The sequence below is a fragment of the Mandrillus leucophaeus genome, unplaced genomic scaffold (genome assembly GCF_000951045.1).
Source record: "Mandrillus leucophaeus isolate KB7577 unplaced genomic scaffold, Mleu.le_1.0 Scaffold491, whole genome shotgun sequence".
Classification (NCBI taxonomy): domain Eukaryota; kingdom Metazoa; phylum Chordata; class Mammalia; order Primates; family Cercopithecidae; genus Mandrillus; species Mandrillus leucophaeus.
Genome location: NW_012105265.1, coordinates 1,852,777 through 1,875,429, shown reverse-complemented (window position 1 = coordinate 1,875,429; position 22,653 = coordinate 1,852,777). Strand labels below are relative to the sequence as shown.

The 22,653-nt window shown below is 37.6% G+C and overlaps 1 long non-coding RNA gene across 1 annotated transcript in view; it reads right to left on the bottom strand.

The window, feature by feature from the left end:
- Positions 1–22,653, bottom strand: part of LOC105550612 — a 96,815-nt gene that overhangs the window by 9,180 nt on the left and 64,982 nt on the right. Inside the window, exon 3 of the long non-coding RNA XR_001007750.1 lies at positions 2,109–2,220. This is a non-coding gene — a long non-coding RNA (uncharacterized LOC105550612). The remainder of the gene's footprint in view (positions 1–2,108; positions 2,221–22,653) is intronic.

Genomic DNA, 22,653 nt, shown 5'->3' with positions numbered 1-22,653 from the left:
AGATGGGGTTTCACTGTGTTGACCAGGCTGGTCTTTTAACTCCTAAGCTCAGGTGATCCGCCTGCCTCGGCCTCTCAAAGTACTAGTATTACAGGCGTTGAGCCACTGTGCCCGGCCTACATGAACATTTAACCTGTGTAATTAAACAGTCACCGAGAATATCATTTTTAATGACTGCATCCATCTAGAGATGTGCCATAATTAAGCAATCCATTACTATTGTATATTTCCATTATTTTCATTTTTCCTATTATAAATAAGAGTGAAATGAATATACTTGCAGGTAAATCTTTGTGTACTCAAATATTTTATGAGTACTTGTATGCAATTTACTTTGATTAAAATTATTGCATCAAAAAATAAGATGTATAAATAGAGGGATCAACATAAAATAAAGCAAGCACAGCAAAATGTTAATGGTAGACTTTAGGTGGTTTAAGTATATAGATATTCACTGCAAAATTCTTTCAACTTTTCCATATGTTTCAAATTTATTGGGAAATGTTGGAAATGAAAAATGTTGAAAAAAATTACATTTTATGAGGCTAAATTCCTAGAATTGGACTAGATTATTCATAGTATGTGCACATCTTTAAACTTTGTGAAGTTAAAACATCAACCAGAAAGTGTCAGTTCCCTCACACTGTCAACACCACTTTTTAGTGCTTTTCAAATCTCTGCCAACTTGTTAGGCAAAAACTAGTAATTCATTTTTGAAATCATCATTTCTATGTTAATTTTTAAAACTTTTTTTAAGTTAATATATAATGAATTGAAAAGCTTCCTAATATGCTTGGCTTCAAATTTGATGTTGGTTATTGGAACCATGAAGCAGTAATCAAGATTCAAGCACCCATCTGGGGGCACTTAGCTTATTACCAAGCACAATACTCTCAAGAATAACTTGCAAACCAAATTATAAATAGGTGAAAGTTACTTGCAGGCCAGCATCATATACAGGCAAGGGGGCTGATGTCTGATTGGCAAATGGGCCTGATTTAACATGTTCTGGGAAACAGTTCTTCCTGCACAAAAAAAAAGTCACCTCTTTCATTTTCCCAGGATGCTCAGAATTCAAACACTAGTGATTTCTTCTTTTGTGTTGAAATAATTAGGTCCTCACCAATCCTCTTTGAAAAGTCAAGTATTCTATTTCAATATGAGTGCCATATAATTGTGGTGCTTCCATAGGATGGAATGGAATGGAGTCACTATAGAGAACTATGGAAATCTGCATGTACTGACATGGAAAGATGTCCGTGATATACTCGTTCATTGAGAAAAAAAAAAAAAAAAAACAAGTATGTATATGTGTGTACATGATAGAAATATGTGAAAGGATACTTACTAAAATGTTACCAGTGGTAAACTACTGAAGGACATATGGGACATTTTAAAATCCTTTTTATATATTTCTCTATTATTTATTTTTATAATGGGCATATACAATTTTTTTCACAAGAAATACAATAAGGTTGTTTGCATTTCAATAAAAAGAAAATTGAAAATATCTCAGAAAACCACTCAGTCATTAGTACCATAATAAAATTTGGTTTAGCAAGATTTTCAAGTCAAGGTTAAAGTCTCCTAAGGAATAAGATCCAGATTCAACATATTTTCAAGGGAAAAGGGAATAAAGGCAGAGCAGGCAAAAAGGTCTCCAATCAAGTATTAAGCAGCCTGGGGCTAGGGCTATATTATCTTCAGGGAATTTTACTTGGAAAAAATAAATAAATAGACAACAGAGGCATCTGTGGTATTCCGGTCCAAGAGAAACCAAAAGTATGATGGCTCACTACAATCTGGAGTCAGAGTGGATCTTCTATAACTTTACTACAATTCTTGCTTTCAGTATTACATAGGAAAATACCTCCTTCTCCTGCTACAACAGGCCCAGGATCCAATGGCAATTGGATATCTCTCCAATGGGAAGAAGTTTAAAGTTTTTAAAATATTTACTTAACAGAATTAAAGTATTTTATTTCAATATGAGTGCGATATAATTGTGGTGCTTCCATAGGATGGAATGCAATGGATTCATTAAAGCATACATTTTTAAATGTATACTTTATGGAGACTGAAAAGAAGAGCGTGACACATTAAACTACTCACCTCCATGGGAGGACATGTCTGTCCATGGGTAGATGCTCCTGGATGTGACATCACAGACCCACTCTTAATTTGAAAGTGTATTTTGCACAGGTAGCCATCAGAACAGTCCTGTGTTTTACCACCAAAAAATATATAAGAAAAAGTCAATTATTTTAAGAATTCATCATTTTAACAACCACTTCCCATAAGTTCCAAACTGATCAGTGAAAAACTAAATGTACTAAATGAGATGAGACTATATGGATAAAGAGACTAGTCCAACACCCTGCACATAGTAAGTACTCAATAAATGCAAGTTTTATTCTCCTACCTTTCTTATTTATTAATGATGTTTCCCCCTCCTAGATTAAATCTTTCCCTTTTTTTCCTCACTAGTCCATAGCACCAAGATCACAGAACAAAAATTAAGCTTATAGAAATAGCTTGTCACATAATTAATATTGATTTTCATGGCCTACCCATAGAGAACAATTTCAGGACTTGCAATAGATCTCAAAGCTGCAAGACAGCTTCCATTTCAATTTCTTTCTCACGGCTAGATCTCTATGAAAATGTCCCAGAAAGGTAATTATGCATCTCAGCAACTGCCTGAGCACCTCCAGGAACTTGGGCTTGTTACTCCCTTACACAGCGGTCATTTCCATTTTATTGCATTGTACATTAAGAAAGTTTTGTCCTGTATTTCACATCCTTTAACTTTAACTTACTTAGTTCTGCCCTCTGAAGTCTAATCCCTTTTCCACACAGCTGTTCTTCCAAGAGCTGAAGAAATGACCACCATATGCAAATACTCCTTACAAGATATGGCTTCTGAGCCCTTTACCAGTATTTGTCTCCTGCTTCTTGTACTTGCTCTTAAATACACTAATGAATGATGTTCATCTAATTGTGGCCAGTTCCATTTTTTTAAGGTAACACTTGTTTGAATTCAATAAAATCATGTGTAAGAATATAATACCTCCCCAAGCACAAACATACATGCCAATAAATATTAATTCCCCACCAAATTGTCACACCAACATTTACATTTTAATAGAATTAAAATAACAATAAGGACTAAGGGGTTAATCTTCCTATAAGAAGAGGGAAATTTGGATGCAGTGACACAAACAGGGAAGAAAGCCATGTGAAGATGAAGACTGGAGCCACCGCTCCAGTCTTCTAGCATCTAGGAGCTAAAGAATGCCAAGGATTGCCATCAGCCACTGGAAGCTAGAAGCAGTAAGGAATGGTCCTTCCCTGGAGCCTCTGGTGGGAGCAGGACCCTGCCAACATCTTGATTTCAGACTTCTTACCTCCAGAACTGTGAGAGAATAAATTTCTGTTACTTTAAGTCTGTGGTACCTTGTTACAACATACCTAGGAAACTAATACAGTAACTCTATTTTTTGAGACACTTGGCAGCACCTTAAGAATGCCTCCCAGTAAGTTGTGCTGACAAACTGCCAGCTCTCACTCATGGGGCTGCACTGGCTAGTTGTTGTCAGCACCAGTTTTGATTGTTTGGATCCAACTCATTCTGATTGGTCGATGCCGCTGTCACAGGTTGTTAAATATTTTTAATATCATTCCCGCCTGGAAAGTAGGCCATCAGATATCCAATACTGTCACTTTTAATTATTTCATTAAGGATATCCATTTTGTAGATGGAATTACTGTTTTAAATTCCAGCTCTACACTATCTCACCACAAAGCAGATCCTGTAATGGTCTTCCACCATTGAAATCTTTGTATTTAGAAAAATGTAAATTTAACATTGGCTTAAACTGAGAAAGATATATGTAGTGACTGTTGTCATTGCCACTTTCACATCAAACATCAATTCTTCCTTCTTTTGGAGCAGTACTAATTGCTCCTCTAAGGAACCATTTCCTGATTGAGAAGGGAATGGTTCCTTAGAGGAGCATTGGCTACTGTTCCACTAATTACAGCTCCAGGGATAGACACAGGTCTCCAATCTTGCCAATCAGTACTGCTGGCCTCAGAGACTCTGGAGGACAAATGATCTACAATCACAGCCAATGGGATGAAATTCGGGATTTGGTTTGGGGGGTTTGGGAAAGATGGCTGTTCTCTTTTCCACTAGGTTTGAGCCAGACAGACCACAAAAAAAGAAAAAAAAAAAAAAAAAAAAAAACTGGCAGGCATCATGTAATTCCTCCGCAACTCAGAGGAAAGCAAGACCATGAGATGCAGAGAAACCAGATTCTGACTACATTATTTATACCAACCATATCTGAAACTAGTTCTACCTCAGATTTTTCAATTACATGTCCCCAAAACATCCCTTCTTTGCTTCACCCAATGGGTTGGGTTTTCTGTCACTTGCAACCAAAATAATTTTGCTATTTAGTAACATAAATTGTATTTAACAGCTTAAAAATAGAAGATTTCTATTGCATTGTCAATCTCACTGTGATAGATAATCAATAGTTGATTATATAAAAGATTTACCATATACAGTTATGCATCACTTAACAGCAGGAATACCTTCTGAGAAACATCATTGGGCTATTTTATCATTGTACAAACATCATAGACTGTGCTTACACAAACCCAAATGGTATGGCCTCCTACATAGGTAGGCTATATGACATAGTTGCTTGCTCCTAGGCTGCAAACCTGTACAGCATGTTACTGTATTAATTGCAGGCAATTGTAACAAAATGGTAAGTATTTCTGTATCTAAGCATATCTAAACAAAGAAAATGTACAGCAAAAATACAGTATTATAATCTTATAGGAACATTGTACATGTGCTCTGCCCTTGACCAAAATGTCACTATGCAGCATGACTATACAGTAAAACTATAATAGCACGTGTTTGTGAGAAAAATTACTCAAAGTCTGCAATTTCAAAATGATCTAGCCACAGAGATAAAAACCGAAACTCTCAGGATATTCAGAGAACACAGAGCTGCACTGTGTGTACTAAATATAATTCATTAAATGAGGGTAACTGCTGTATTTTTTATTTTTCTATACCTGAGCCCTGATCACACAACCTCCTCTTAAGAGAACATAAAATTTAGTAAAATTCTAATTAGAATGCAAAATATATCTCCTTTGACATTAAAAGAGGTGAGTCAAAAATTCTTGTGCACCTATGTTATAAAATCTAAATAAATTATCTGGTCTCTTTCCCAATGAGTTAAGATAAAGAATATGTCACTTTCAATATTGCTTATCATTTGAGGAATTTACTTACATTTTAGGTAATTTCTAAAACCATTTTTTATTATCGATAGGGAGGTACACTGGTTTTTTTGCTCTATATTTGGTAGTGGTGATTTTTTTTTCAGTATCAATCTTTTCAGTCAAGATTAGCCTTGAAAAATTAAATATAGAGTTTTTTGGATTTTGATTTCCCTTTAAACACTTCCACAGAACTAGGTCTTTCTCCTACTTTGTTTTAATTTAAGGCAGAAAAATATGTTTTGTTCTTCACTGTTGAAGGATGCTTTTTTAGAGACAAGGAAACTCAAAAGCATGAGGACCACCACTCTGTGTTAGCCCTGCAGTCATCTAGCCCAGTAAACGATGTTAACTCAAATTTCCCCTTGGCAATGAAGTTTTCCTGACAGTTTCACTTAACACTCCTCTCTAGTTTCCCTGTATTCTTTTTGTACTTATCATAGCTTACACTTGAACATTTAACTCTTCTTTAATTTTTTTAACATTTGTTAGTTTTATTTCTCCCACTAGATCATAAGCTTATGGCCTAGGCCTCCATTCTCTAAAGGATGACAGGGTCTTTATAGGATCCAGATTCCATTCCACGTAAAAACCTGATCCAGATAGAGTCTGAAAACATCCTGGACAAGCATGAGAGGATTTAAGAACAAAGGGAACCTTCAAGTTTATCCAATTCAAGCCTCTCATTTTAGAGATAAGAGGGTGAAGAACTAAAGCACTTCTAAGAAACTTATCTTACACTAATTAGTTGGAGGCAGAGCAGGAAGTGGAAAGTGGATCTCTTGACCTGAGTATTCTTTCTAGTACACAAAGCAAATTCTGCAAGAGAGCAGGACCATGCCTTATTGACTCTCGTGGACTGGTGTGGGCCAGTGCTTTGCACTTTAAATAACAAACTCAAGCCACTCAAGTGTGCTCTGGGGACCAGTCACAGCATGAGCTGCGAGCTTATTAAGACAGACATGCAGAATTTCAAGCCCCACCCCAGACCTCCTGATTCGGCATTTAAAACATAATCTCTAAAAAGAGCCTGCATTGCCAAGACAATCCTAAGCCAAAAGAACAAAGCTGGAGGCATCACGCTACCTGACTTCAAACTATACTACAAGGCTACAGTAACCAAAACAGCATGGTACTGGTACCAAAACAGAGATATAGACCAATGGAATGGAACAGAGTTCTCAGAAATAATATCACACATCTACAACCATCTGATCTTTGACAAACCTGACAAAAACAAGAAATGGAGAAAGAATTTCTTATTTAATAAACAGTGCTGGGAAAACTGGCTAGTCATAAGTAGAAAGCTGAAACTGGATCCCTTCCTTATACCTTACACAAAAATTAATTCAAGATGGATTAGAGACTTAAATGTCAGACCTAAAGCCATAAAAACCCTAGAAGAAAACCAAGGCAATACCATTCAGGCCATAGGCATGGGCAAGCACTTCATGTCTAAAACACCAAAAGCAATGGCAACAAAAGCCAAAATTGACAAATGGGATCTAATTAAACTAAAGAGCTTCTGCACAGCAAAAGAAACTACCATCAGAGTGAACAGGCAACCTACAGAATGGGAGAAAATTTTTGCAATCTACTCATCTGACAAAGGGCTAATATCTAGAACCTACAAAGAACTCCAACAAATTTACAAGAAAAAAACAAACAACCCCATCAAAAAGTGGGCAAAGGATATGAACAGACATTTCTCAAAAGAAGATATTTATGCAGCCAACAGACACATGAAAAAATGCTCATCATCACTAGCCATCAGAGAAATGCAAATCAAAACCACAGCGAGATACCGTCTCACACCAGTTAGAATGGCGATCATTAAAAAGTCAGGAAACAACAGGTGCTGGAGAGGATGTGGAGAAATAGGAACACTTTTACACTGTTGGTGGGACTGTAAACTAGTTCAACCATTGTGGAAGACAGTGTGGCAATTCCTCAAGGATCTAGAACTAGAAATACCATTTGACCCAGCCATCCTATTACTGGGTATATACCCAAAGGATTATAAATCATGCTGCTATAAAGACACATGCACACGTATGTTTATTGCGGCACTATTCACAATAGCAAAGACTTGGAACCAACCCAAATGTCCATCAATGACAGACTGGATTAAGAAAATGTGGCACATATACACCATGGAATACTATGCAGCCATAAAAAAGGATGAGTTCATGTCTCTTGTAGGGACATGGATGCAGCTGGAAACCATCATTCTCAGCAAACTATCACAAGAACAGAAAACCAAACCCACATGTTCTCACTCATAGGTGGGAACTGAACAGTGAGAACACTTGGACACAGGAAGGGAAGTATCACACACCGGGGCCTGTTGTGGGGTGGGCGGAGCAGGGTGGGATAGCATTAGGAGATATACGTAATATAAATGACAAGTTAATGGGTGCAGCACACCAACAATGCACATGTATACATATGTAACAAACCTGCACATTGTGCACATGTACCCTAGAACATAAAGTATAATTAAAAAAAAAAAAAAAAGCCCGCCAAATTCTAATCAAACTGGAAAAAAAAAAAACCAAAACGTAATCCCTAGGTGATTTGTATGCACATTTTGGAAGCACTGAGGCATGTACTGCAATCCCTGACTCAAAGAGACAGCAAAATGACTGCATGAACAATAGTCTCAATCCGAGCTGCACATTAGAACCACCTGTGGAGTTTTCAAAATGTTGTTGCTGGTGTCTCACCTCAGATCAATTAAGTCAGAATCTACCTAGCAGATTCCAGCACAGTAGCCAGAGTTGAGAACCACTGCACTCAATTCCTTGGAGCCCCTCTTTTGTACTCAATAAACAGAGTCAATGAGGTAATCTGCAGCTACCTCAGGAGAGAAGTCCACAAGCAACTCAAGTCCTTCATGAACACCATAGCTCACCTGGAGTTCTCCAAATGCTAAAATCACCTCTGTTAATGCTCTCTTCTTGGAGCTTTGACCATGCTGAGACTGCCTTTGAAGTGGTCTTTACTACTGCCCCAAAAACTAACTTCTGGCAGCTTGGCCAGTCTTGACCTGCCCTGTGAAATTGCCAGTAGTCTTGTAAATTAAAATTGTTCCATGTCCAGCTACACTTCAGCTATTAGGACTCCTTGCTGTCCATTCACTACAAAGCATGATGCTTCACTCTGTCACTGCAGAAGAGAAATTAATAAGAAATTTCCAGCTGTTATAACCCAGACAACACTAACTATAAAGAGAATACTTCCTCACAGCCAAAACTCTTCCAGTTATCTAAATAGAATGCCCTTCACCTAAGACCAAAATAAGAAATATTTAAATGAGAAAAAAAAAAACCTAAATGTGCTAGATGAAAATACAGGAGAACACATTTTTTAAAAATATGATAAAAACCCAGAAGCCATAAAAGACTGGTAAATTCTACTGCATGCAAATAAACTCAACACCATAAAGTCAAAAGACATATCAAAATGTGAAAAAGGATTTGTAGCTCATATCATAGAAAATAACTAATTTCTTTCAATATAAAATAGCTTTAATTTCCTCAAAATATAAATAGTTCCACCAAATCAACAGGAAGGGGTCCAACAGCCCAATAGGAAAATGAGCAAAGGATATACAGATAGTTTACTGAAGAGGAAATACACGTAGATAAAAATATGTTCAATGTTAGCCATAAGAAAAATGCAAATTAAAAACTGTGATAACATTTTTTACCTATCAGATTGGCAAAGATCAAAAAGTATGAAAGGGACTATATAGACAAAGACATGGATAAAACAAGCAGGCACTCTCATACATTGCTGGGGCAGGGGAGTTTAAATTAGCATAAGATCCCTGAACAGCAGTTTGGCAAAAACTATCAAAATTTAAAATGCACACAACTTGGACCCAGAAATGTTACTTCCAAGAATTTACCTTATAGATATAGTCACATATGTAGTAAATAAAATTCATACAAATGATTATTAACATATTATTTTAATAGTATAAGGTTGGAAACAACCTAAATTTTCATCAGTGACATTATTTTATATCCAAATAATGGGATAGTATGTAACCACAAAAAATAATGAATGAGTTCTGTAAATGTTAAGTAATGACCAAGACAGACCATTAAGTTATTTTTTAAAGTGCAGAACAGTATGAATATATGTATGCTACCATATGCTTAAATGTAAGTGTAAGCATATGGTACATGCTGCGTGTATACTGAATGTATCTGGAAAGACACTCAAGATCATTGTATCAGTGGCAAACTTTAAAGGTTTGAGTAAGAAAAGTGGAAGGGTTAGAAAGGACACTTAACTTTTTAATGTAAAACCCCTTTTGCGCCTATAAATACATGAATACATGGCACTTCATTTTAAACAAATAATTAATTGCCCTTTGCACATATGCCCCCAGCCCACCACATTGCCAGAGTAGATTCCAATCTTGAACTTTTAAGGAGAAAATGTCCTATGCGTCTTATAGAATCCAAGAGAGACAAGCAAGTTTTCTAGTGTAGTGCCGATTGCATTTTGGATGGAGATCTAAAGATTTCCTGATAGAACACGTTTGGGTCTGCTTTAGTACAAGCTGTCATAGGGCTATGCCACCCAGCAAGCTACGTTATGCCTGCTGGAATCCAGCTAACAAAGTAATTATAGGGCTTCTGTTGCTGAGTTTAACAATATCTTCTCTAGACACATCTAAAAGAAAATCGGTGGTTATCTAAGGGTCTCAGCTCTACTTCAGAATAAGGCATTTCATACACGACTTCAACTCAAGTTAACTGCCAGGAGTGATCAACTGCAGGAAGGGCTTGACAAGTCCATTAAGGAGGAAGACAACTGAAGTTTCTAGGTCAATGCCAGCACTGATCAAACAAGGCCTTCAAGGTCAGTGGAGCCCTGAGGAATAGGCCAAACCTAGGCCACAGATCTCAAGTGACTATTCTTTGCTGCTGTAGAAGATCAAACCAATACTATCAGTAGCTGCTCAAAACTTATTAACCTTGGGGTAAAAAGAAGAAAGTAAAAACTACTGCTAAGTAGCAAAGTTTACACTAGATAGGTCGGACATTAAACCAATATCCATCCATTTGTTAAAGGCAAAGGTAAGTAATGCAGGCAAGGAACTGTTATGGATGTAGAAGATCCTCCAGAACACAATGCTGAATGTGTTAATACGACTCCTCCCCACACCTCAAACATCCGCCCAATCCCGGTAACACTGACTTCAGTTTCTCATACTGTTACACCTTCAGATGCATGAGAGGATCCTGGCTAGGGTGAACTCTGATGCCTCTGGTTATGTTACATACAAAGGTAAGTTTGTACAAAGAGTGACCAGCTGTAGTTAAAGTGATTCATCAGTAACTGCTAGCCTCCGGCTCATTTAGACAAAAACTCAAGAATGAAAGAAAATAAGGAGATAATACATTCGATCTTTGATAAAGAAATTTGCACATCTTTAATTTTCCCTTGGTCCTGTAGTATTTTGGGATTTATTAAACATGACACCATCATTAATTAAATAGTCCATCCACACCTCAGAACTTCCTGGGGGAAAGGGCTGGAGATACATCTCAGATACTAAATTCCACTTAAGGAAGCTGAGCCTATCCTTCTGGGAAAGAATTAAGCCTTCTGGATGTGTTCAGCCCAATAGAGGCTAGTACCCCCTGATTCACCGTCTCCATGGTATAATCCACAATTATTACTTTCACTTGTGTGACCTAATTTGTGAATCCCTACTGAACACATTTGTTAACTAGCTGGGAATTAAACCACAGAAAAACACTGTGACACTTGATTCTCTATTGGTGGTTTTCTGACTGTGCACAGTTTAAAAGAGCTTTTTTAGTGTGGTCATGGTATGAAACTAAAAGAGAGTTCGTAGAATTGTTTTTTTAAGACATAGGGTCTTACTCTGTCACCCAGGCTAGAGAGCAGCGGCATGATTACAGCTCACTGTAGCTTCCAACTCCTGGGCCCAGGCCATCTTCCTGCCTCAGTCTCTTAAGTAGGTAGGACTATAGGCACATGCTGCCACATCTGGCTGATTTTTTCTTTTTTCTTTTTTCTTTTTTTTGTAGAGATGGGGTCTTGCTATGTTGCCTAGGCTTGTCTCAAACTCCTGGCCTCAAACAATCCTCCTGCCTCAACTTCCCAAAGTGCTGGGATTACAGGTGTAAGCCACCACACCCAGCCAAGAATTTGTAGGATTCTGACTTGAAATAGTCTCTATCAATCAGCAGTGTGACAGAGGATTATACCACCTTCAAAGGATTATATCATCTATTATAGTATAGAGAATTATACCCCCTATTACACTACTTATTTCTGCAATGAATCCTGTTTGTATAAACAGACTCATTATATACTTTATTAGGTTTAAATTTATAATCAACCTATAAACAAAGCACAGAGGACTAAATTATAGTTACTGAATAGAATCTAAATATTATAAATCTTGATGATGTAAAAATAATAATATAATCAAAAATCAGAAAGAAGAATAGGAAGGAATGTGGGAGGCAGAAGTAATACACAAAATTCTTCTATTATAGCAGGAATCAATAGTTATTGTCCAAAGATGAGAAATCAGGAAGGAGAAATATATTACTTAAAGTTACAGGGGTAACCATGAGAATAACTGAAGGATTATTCATAATCAATAGGGGTTCCATTAAACAAATTAAAATCATCCATACAATGGAATACCACATAGCTATTATAAATAATAAGGTAATTCTGTATATGCTCACAAAGAAAGATGTCAATGATATGTTAGGTGGAAAAAGTAAGTTACAGAACAACGATGCCATTTATATAAACACACATAAATATGTATAAATATATTTATATGTGCATAGAAAACAAACTACAGAATTGGGTCAGAGGAGAAGGAGGGAAAGATTTTTCATCTTTACGTATCTATGTATTATTAAAAATTTTTAAATGAAATCATGTGTTATTTTTTCTTGTAGAAATAAAATAAAGACCCAATCCACGAAAGAAAAAGTAACAGTGCACTAGGGAGACAGATCTAAACCAGGAGTAAGAAAACTTCATTAAAACTTTCCGTTCACTCTGTGATAAATATGATTCTAAGAACCATGAAGTGTTAAACTAATTTTTCTTTTTATTGTCTTTCCTTTTTGAACTCACTCTGTAGTTACTAACCCAAAATGGGGCCCATACTTCTTTCTTAGGTTACTACCTAATTACAGCACGCCTTCACTCTGTTTTTCAAGTAAACATTTTTTGATGCCACTTAGGGCTTTCCATTTTCAATGCCATTCAATAATGCCACAACTGTGCTCACTTGTATAAGAAGTTACTTTTCTTACAATATTCCTACTCCCTTTTCCTGGAAGCTCTCAAACCTACTAAGTCCCCCTTCTTTTCACCTCCAGCACCTTCCTGACTTCCTAGATGAGTAGTATAACACAGCTTCACCATCCCTGTAATGCAGGTCAGAGCACAGCAAGGACAGAGGCCCCAAGGAATAAGTGGCAGAAAAAATCAGCCACTTGTCAGGCTAGAAAAGAAGGTTACAGGGGGGAATTTGGTGACCTGATGTGGGGAGAAGCACACATGCATATGTGTTTACATATTCTTCCACAGCCTGTTTATCAAACACAAGTTTTTAAAGAATGATTACAGTTTAAACGATGCTAAGTCTCTTCCCCTTCTTAGAGCCAAAGCATCAAAAGTAAGTTTAAACATACTAGTTCTGTTTTCCTTATTAATTACTTTAACAGATATCTCCACAATGTTAGGTTTCACTGTTAAGCATTTTCTTTTCCCTTTTTCATTTTTTAATAATAGTTTGTTGTCGAGTTTTCCAACTTGCCCATTTTGAGTTTTCAATTTTCAGTTCATAGACGTGAGACCATCATATGTGCCCTCATACTTTTTATTAAACAATTTGGTTTTGGCTCTCAGAATGTTCCTGCTTATTTGTGCAATGGGAATGGCCAACGGATATTATAACTGATTGGAGGGGACATGGGGGGCCTGCTGTCGAAAGCTATTTTTTTCTCTCTTTGTTCCTGCTTCCAATTTAAGTTTGGAGACATTTTGCTATATTATGTTTGTTTGTTCACTGAATTGTTCTTAAAGGCTTAGTTTTGCTTTTCCAATATTGTAGATAAAATTTTTTTTAAAAAGTACAGATGATCTAAATAATGGCCTTCTTCATCTTGATTTCTGGATTTAAAGTTACTCCCAATCTTATTCCTTTCATAAATTGTTTTTTAAACTATTGGCTGTTTTATGAAAATTACTCAAGAGAATTAAGAGATTAAAGTAATTTTATACTTTATTAAATGGAAAGAAATTTGATAGTACTGATGGTAGAAAAATTATCAGGGTAGCAAGCTGTCACTCTGATTTCAAAGCACTACCCTTGCAAAGCAATACAAATAATTTATTAACTTTCTCAGTTTTTAGTGAAATGAAAGATGCCTGAGCTTAAGCAGTTTAACTCCTCAGAAAAGGATTCTGCTACAGGGTCAAGAGAAGAACAGGGGAAGTGAGAAAGGCCTCCCTGGGATGGGCTGTACAAAGTACCACAAAGTGGTGGCTTAAAACAACAAACGTTTGCTTTCTCACAGCTCTGGAGGCTAGAAATTGGAAATCAAGGAGTTGGCAGGGCCATGCTCTCTCTTTAGGCTGTTGCCTCTTCCTAGATTCTGGTTGCTGCCAACTTGGAAACATATTACTCCAGTCTCTGCTTCTGTCTTTACACAATCTTCTACCCTGTATGTCTGGGTCTCTGTGGCCAAATTTCCCTCTTCTTATGAGGATACCAGTCGTATTGGATTTAGGACTCACCCTAATCCAGTATGACTTCATCTTAATTTGACTACATCTTCAAAGACCCCATTTCCAAATAAGGTCACATTCACAGGTTCTAGGTGGACATGAATTTGGGGAGACATTAGTCAACTCAATACAGTTAGAAAGGCAGGAAGAGGTAGGAGAAACGCAGCCCCATAGCTGTCTCATCTAACCTGGAGACAGCTCGCACAGCAGAACAGCTGAGGTAGGACAGAGTTGATGGCCAGTGCTTTAGAAGCTGTTCCAGCCTGGGGACAATAGGCCAGATTCTTAGTGCTACTGCTGGAAACCAAAAGGGCTTTACCCAAGAATGAGACAGAGGGTACTAACAGCTTTGAGAGAAGGCTGCATGGTAGTACAATCACTGCTTTTTATCCACAGAGCATGGATATGGTGAGATTGAAAACTTTACTAAGGTCATTCTGCTTGCCAAAAAGAACATTCAATATTTACTTCTTGGATCAGTACCAGACCCGTGGCAAACTCACATAGTCAGCAGAGAGGAGGCACAAGAAGGGAAGACAAGGAAGGAGAGAGGGAGGATATAATCCACTCAGCCTTTTTTGTTAATGTAACAGAAGTTTCTTGACATATTTCCCAGAATGAGTTACAATCTCTGCCCTCCTAGTCATTTCCATTCCAAGCCTGTGAAGGTTTAAAGCTCTTATACTGAAATCCCTCCTTCTCTGTCATCTATCAGAACTCCTGCTTCCCATAGCTTGGTATTAATGTCTCAGAAAAAGGAAGAAAGCTGTTGCCTCTGCATCAAGACAGAAGCATACAACACAACAGCAGAAGGAGGAGAAGCACATCACCTCACTCCATCCCCAGGCATACAAACCTTAGGGAATCTCCCTTAAATATCTCCTCTCCTTCAGTTCCATGAGTTGATCATGTTCTCCCACTGCTGTGTTCCTAATTTTAAGGTCAAAAACAGCCAACCTTAAACTGATGACCAATAATGTCTTAATCTAAAATTTATATTTATTAATTTTACACATCACATAAATGGGATATCCTTCAAATACTTCTGTATTAAGTGTTTCTTTGGCCAACCAGCCATAATTAGAATAACCAAATAGACATACCCTCCCACATTACACAACTAGAAAACCAAATATAAAATATAAAATTGGAGTTTTCAAACATTGAACACGGGCAGTGCAGAACAGTGATCTCTGAGAGAAGAGAAATAAACAAGGTGAGCCTGATAAGTATCCCCGCTAGAGAAAGTTTCTACGCCACAGTACAGGGATAGGATATCCAGACAGAGCCCTGAGTATTACCAACTTGGAGAGACAGAGTTCAGAATTTGGAGAAACAGACTGACAAGAATGTGCAGCAGAGTACAAGGGAGGAACTGAAAGAAAGAATTCTCAAGATCCTCAGAGGAGCCTTTCGTGAGTCTTTCACTAAGTAGTAATCTGCACATGGACGTGAAGAAACTACTGATACCTAGCAAGAAACAGTAAAAAGAAGTATGCAGCACAATCCTCAGAATGCACCTAGGGCTAGGAATAGTTCACATTCCCACCAGTGAGAATAGAAAACCATCCTAACATGCACAGCAATGAGTAGCATCCTCAGAAAGTAAATGCCTTAGTTGTGGTCCAAATTAGACCTAGTCTAAAGGCTGTTCAGGACTTGCTGTCGCAAATCAACCCTTGAAAGAATCAAACCAATTCCAAGGATCTTCATCACGTTCCAGAAAAAGTCTGAAAATATCTAAATGAAAAAAAAAAAAAAAATCCAGCACTCACAATGTCTGGCTTTCAATTTAAAAATTAACAAGCATGATAAGAAATAGGTAAATATGACTGAAACAGGAAGGAAAATCAGTCAATAGAAGTGAACCCAGAAATATAGAGGTGATAGAATTAGAGACCATGATATAGTTTGGATTTGTGTCTCCACCTAAATCTCATGTTGAATTAGAGGAGGAGTCTGGTGGGAGGTAAATGGATCACAGGGTTGGATTTTCCCCTTGCTGTTCTCATAATAGTGAGTGAGTTCTCACAAGATGTGATTGTTTAAAAGTGTGTGGCACTTCCCCCTTTGCTCACTCTCTCTCCTGTTCTGTCATTGTGAAGATGTGTCTGCTTCCCTTTCACCTTTCCCCACGACTGTAAGTTTCCTGAGGCCTCCCAGTCACGCTTCCTGGTAAGCCTGCAAACTGTGAGTCAATTAAGCCTCTTTTCTTTATAAATTACCCAGTCTCAGGTAGTTCTTTATAGCAGTGTGAGAACAGACTAATATAGAAAATTGGTACTAGGAGAGTGGGGCACTGCTATAAAGATACCTGTAAACAGGGAAGCAACTTTGGAACCAAATAACAAGCAGAAGTTGGAACAGTTTGGAGGGCTCAGAAGAAGACAGGAAGATGTGGGAAAGTTTGGAACTTCCTATAGACTTGTTGAATGGCTTTTGTATAAAATGATGACAGTGATATGGATAATGGAGTTCAGGCTGAGGTGTTCTCAGCTGGAGATGAGGAACTTACTGGGAACCAGAGTAAAGATCATTCTTGCTATGTGTTAGCAAAGAGACTGGCAGCCTTTTGCCCATGCCCTAGAGATCTGTGAAACTTTGAACTTGAGAGAGATTATTTAGGGTATCTGGCAAGATAAATTTCTAAGCAGCAAAGTATTCAAGAGGTAACTTGGCTGTTTCTAAAATTGTATGCTCATATGTATGAAGAAAGAGATGGTCTGAAATTAAAATGTATATTTAAAAGGGAAGCAGAGCATAAAAGTTTGGAAAATTTGCAGCCCAACCATTGCTGTAGAAAAGAAAAATCCATTTTCCACGGAAGAATTCAAGCCAGCTGAAGAAATCTGCATAAGTAATGAGAAGCTGAATGTTAATAACCAAGACAATGGGGAAAAATGTCTCCAGGGTATTTCAGAGATCTTCAGGGCAGCCCATCCCATCACAGCCCTAGAGGCCTAGGAAGGAAAAATGGTTCTGTGGGCCAGGCCCAGGGCCCCACTGCTCTGTCCAGCCTCAGGATATGGCACCCTGTGTCCCAGCAGCTCCAGCTCCAGCTGTGGCTAAAAGGGGCCACGGTATAGCTAGGGCCATGGCTTCAGAGGGTGCAAATCCCAAACTTTGGCAGCTTCCATGTGATATTGGGCCTGCGGGTGTGCAGAAGGCAAGAACTGAGGTTTGGGAACCTACACCTAGGTTTCAGAGGATGTATGGAAATGTCTATATGTCCAGGCAGAAGTCTGCTGCAGGGCTGGAGCCCTCATGGAGCCCCTCTACTAGGACAGCGCAGAGGGAAAATGCGGGATTGGAGCCCCCACACAGAGTCCCCAGTGGAGCACTGTCAAGTGAACCTGTGAGAAGAGGGCCACTGTCCTCCATACCTCAGAATAGTAGATCCACCAAGAGCTTGCATTATGCACCTGGAAAAGCTGAAGGCACCCAAAACCAGCCAGGGAAAGCAGCCATGGGAGCTGTACCCTGCAGAGCCACAGAGGCGGAGCTGCCCAAAGCCATGGGAGCCCACCCCTTGCAATGAGCATGCCCAGGATATGAGACATGGAGTCAAAGGAAATTATTTTGGAGCTTTAATATTTAATGACCGCCCTGCTGGGTTTCAGACTTGCATGGGGACTGTAGCCCCTTTGTTTTGGCCAATTTCTCCCATTTAGAATGGGAGCATTTACCCAACGCCTGTATACCCATTGCATCTTAGAAGTAACTAGTTTTTTTATTTTATAAGCTCATAGGCAGAAGGGACTTACCTTGTCTCAGATGAGACTTTGGACTCTGCACTTTTGAATTAATGTTGAAATGAGTTAAGACTTGGGGACTGTTGAAAAGAGAGAATTATATTTTGCAATGTGAGAAGGACATGAGATTTGGGAGGGGTCAGGGTGGAATGATATGGTTTAGATTTGTATTCCCGCCCAAATCTCACGTCGAACTGGAGGAGGGGCCTGGTAAGAGGGGATTAGATCATGGGGGCAGATCTCCCCCATTGCTTTTCTTGTGATAGTGAGTGAGTTCTCACAAAATCTGATGGTTTAAAAGTGTGTGGCAGTTCCCCCTTTACTCTTGCTCGCTCTCTCTCTCTCCTGCTCCACTATTGTGAAGATGTGCACGCTTCCCCCTAACCTTCTGCCATGACTGTAAGTTTCCTGAGACCTCCCAGTCATGCTTCCTGTTAAGCCTGCAGAACTGTGAGTCACTCAAACCTCCTCTCTTTATAAATTATCCAGTCTCGGGTAGTTCTTTATAGCAGTGTTATGAATGGACTAATACAGACCAGGACATGAAAACAGCTATCATAAATATACTCTTATATGGTCCAGAAAGTAGAAGAAAGCATGAGAATAATGAGTAGAAAAATAGAAGATATTAAAAAGACCCAAATCAAACTTCTAGAGATAAAAAAAAAAAAAAAATGCAATATCTAAACTGAAAAATATACTGGATATAATTAACAGGAGATTAGGGACTGCAGAAGGTAAACTTAGTGAATTTAGCAATAGAAACTATCTGAAATGAAACAGACCAGAAAAAAAACTGAAAAAATCAATTCAACATAGTGAGGTGTGAGACATAAGTGTCCTAAAAAAACATGTAATAGGAGTTCTAAGTATCATTTCTTATTTTATCAAACTTTAAACATATCAAAGATTTCTGGAGCTCATTTACCTAAAGCAATTCGCTGTATTTTCATATTTGTAATAAGTATTCATAAAAATAAATGTGTTTTACATACTATATGTTTAGATCTATTTCTGTGTCTTTTTAGGAGCCTTTTTCTATTTTCTTAATTTCCAGCATTTAAAGCTCTTATTACCAAATTACTCTAAGGTCTTTTATACTTGAAATAGACAAATGTTTGTTCCCAATTTTCAGGTATCACTTGTTTTGACAGGTAAATATGTGACAAATATCTCAAAAACATAGTTATTTTATAAGATCCTAAACCCATTCATTTATCCAAAAATACTTATTGAATGCTTATTATGTTTTATGCACTAGTGAAGCCACTAGTGAGCAAGATACATCAAATCTCTGCCCTGGCAAGACTATATTCTGATATTGGAAACAGCAAATAAATACATAAGCCATAAAACATACAATGTTAAGCTGTAATAACTTTTACAATGAAAACAACAAGAACAAAACGTAGTCTCTGTCCTCATAAAACATGAGAGGAATGAAGGAAGACAGACAATAAGTAAAGTTGAAGTTATATAATATTATGTCATAGTGATAAGTGCACTGAAGATTAAAATAAAAGAGCTACTGGAAAGGTACAGAAAGCAGTCTTTTCACATAAATAACCTGAGAAACCCTCTCATAAGTCTTGACATTTGAATAAAACAAAGGCATCTAAATGAAGTAAAAATGCAAGCAACACCACGATCTAAGAGAAAGGAATTCTGTACAGAAAATAACTTTGCAAAGGTCCTGTGGCAGGAATGAATTTGGTGTACATGAAGAACAAAAAAGCCAATAGAGCCAGATCGTCTAGGGACTTGTTGGCCATGACAAGGGGTTTATATTTCTGTTCATTCTATTGTAATTGTTTATGCTTAAATTATTCTAAATTAGAATACTAGGTCATAAAACACTTATTGCTTTTTTCTTCAACAAGTAAAATCACAGTGGAAATAATCTGTAATTTAATCACACAAAGAGAAGCCTTATTAAATTGTAATGTATTTTCTTCTAGTGCATTTTTAATTCTTAGGAATTGTTTAAATCATACCATAAATACAACTTTGCAATCTATTTCTTTAAATAAGAGTGATATGTAGTAGTAACATAATAGACTTTGTGAATATCACTTTTAATCGCTATATAAAATTGCATATGGGTGGTTGTAACTGTCCACATAAGCACATTCACTATTGTTAAAAATTTGATTCAAGTTTTCACAAACAATGCGTATCCTTGCCAACAGTTTTTTCCCTGAGAATTCAAACAGTACAATTTTTAGTCAAATATTGATATTTTTAACATTTATGATTTATATTGCCAAGATCTTTTAGAAATCTGCCTTTCAATGCCACCAGTAATGTATGAGAATGCCTGTTTCACTGCACCCATGCCAGGACTGGTTTTATCATTCTGGTGGTTTTATAAATCTATACAGTTTGTTTTCATTCTTTGTTAATTTGATGTGTCAAAAGCTGTATTTCAATGTTGCCTTTATTTTGTATTGCTGTTATTAATAACTGTAGCAAATTAAAGATGACAGCAAGTTCTGTGACACTCCTCCCATCAAGAGGAGGGGGTTTTGTTTCCCCTCCCCCTGAATATGGGCTGGCCTGTGACTACTTCAGCTAATCCCAGGGAAATGACCCTCTGCCAGTTCCAGACCTAGCCATAAAGAGGACTAGATGTTTCTGGATTCATGTTTGGAGCCCTGAGAAACTATGTAGGAAGTCCAACTTCCCTGCTGAAGAGACCACATAAGCACGCCCCACAACCCCATAAGATCCTAGTTTACCTTAACAGTTGTCCTGCCAAGCACCAGGCATGTTAGTGAAGCCATCTTAGGCCCTTCAAACCAGCCCAGCTGCTAAGTGAACACTACCAAGTGATCCCAGGTAACACTACATAAAGCGGAAGAATCGCCCAGCCAAGACCTGGCTGAAGTCCTGACCCATAAAATCATGAGATATAACAATAATTTAATTGTTGTTTCATGAGGCTTGCTTTGGGATCGTTTGCTACAAAGCAAGACATAGCTGAAGTGAATTGCATACCTTCTTCTGTGAATTATCTGCTTTGCAATACACTTGGGTGTTAATGTTTTTTACTAATATATTTAAGTTTCTATAGAATAAAGACACTAATCTTTATCTTGCATACTTTTTAACAAGTATTTCCTAATGTATATTTCCCTTTTAATTCTTATTACAGTTGGATTACAACTGTAATTGTATGCTAAATTTTAAGTGATTTTTAACATTTCATTTCAAAGTTTAAGAAAATCTTCAAAGACAATATTCATTTCTATTTTCTTATAGTATTTCTGAAATGTATAATAAATCTATATAGATTAAACTTTAATCCATTTTGAATGAATTTTGCTTATAGTTTATCTGAGAAAAAAATCTTATCAATACTTCCAACTTCTCTCTTCTTAATTCCCTGCTTCTCCTATTTTTATGACAAAGCAGAAATAAAGTGACTTATGGAATGAATGATACTGCTAATCTATGTAACATTCTATCCCTAATTACAAAGAAATAAATGTCCCCTTTTCTGAGTATGACTAACTTTTTCCCAAAGATTGAAGGGTGTTTGTTTCCTGGGAACTAAAGGGGGCCAGGCACGGTGGCTCATGCCTGTAATCCTAGCACTTTGGGAGGCCAAGGAGGGAGGATTGCTTGAGGCCAGGAGTTCAAGACAAGCCTGGGCAAATAGTGAGACTCCATCTCTACAAAAAATTTAAAAATCAGCCAGGCATAGTGGCACATGCCATAGTCCCAGCTACTCAGGAGGCTGAGGGAGGAGAATCACTTAAGCCCAAGAGTCTGAGGTTACAGTGAGCTATGATCATGCCACAGCACTCCAGCCTGGGCGACAGAGCAAGATTCTGTCTTAATTAATTAATTAAACAATATCAATTGGATAGGAAGAGAGTACTTCATCATAATTGAAATAAAAAGTTAAAAATCCAGTCAAACATATTTTAATATGACATTAGGCTCTACTTAAGACATTAGACAGCTTTTTGTGAAGGACCTAGGCTTTCACAACTTTGAGAGACAGTATGGCAGCAACAATAAAAGCTTGCTACAATGTTGGAATATAGCTTCTTTTTGGAAGAGCTTAAAAAGAGAGAACTGGCCAGGGGAGCGCATATCAAGAGTGTGAAGAATCCCAGTGTACTGGACACCTCTTGAGCACTATTAGAAAACCTTTCAATTCTACCTTTTACTCTAGCCACAGCTCCCACAACCATTCCATGGAGACTTTAAGCAGTTTCACATGTGCAACTGGTTAACCCTCACACTGTGACCGTGCCATTCTGGCTGTGTCAGAATCCCACACTTAACTCTGCACTCATACAGTACATATGCATAATCTGGAATTGCAGGTAGTAAACACTATGGGGCCACCTTTGACCACCTTTGACCTATAAGCAAAGGAAACCAATGGATAAATGCTCTCTCCCTTTCATCTCATGAAAGGACTGCCTTATTTCATGAGTCTCCTCAGAAGATTCTGAAAGAATTAAGAACCAGGCACCAGTAGGGACTCCATAACACGTATTTATAAGTGACTCTTCCTCCTCTGCTTTACTCTCCCTGTCTTGTATTCTTGCCTCATGAAATTACTTTCCAAAATAAATATCATCACATAAACCTTTATCTCAGGCTCTAGAGATAAAGGCTAAGACAATCTTTATCTTGAAAATACGTCACTGTTGTTGCTTAGGTTAGCTAGAGTCTATTGCTTTGGCAACAAAAGCTATCTTACTAAATAACTAAAGAGTAAAAAGAAAGAAAAATAAAAACTATATTTAAAAATAAGAGAAAT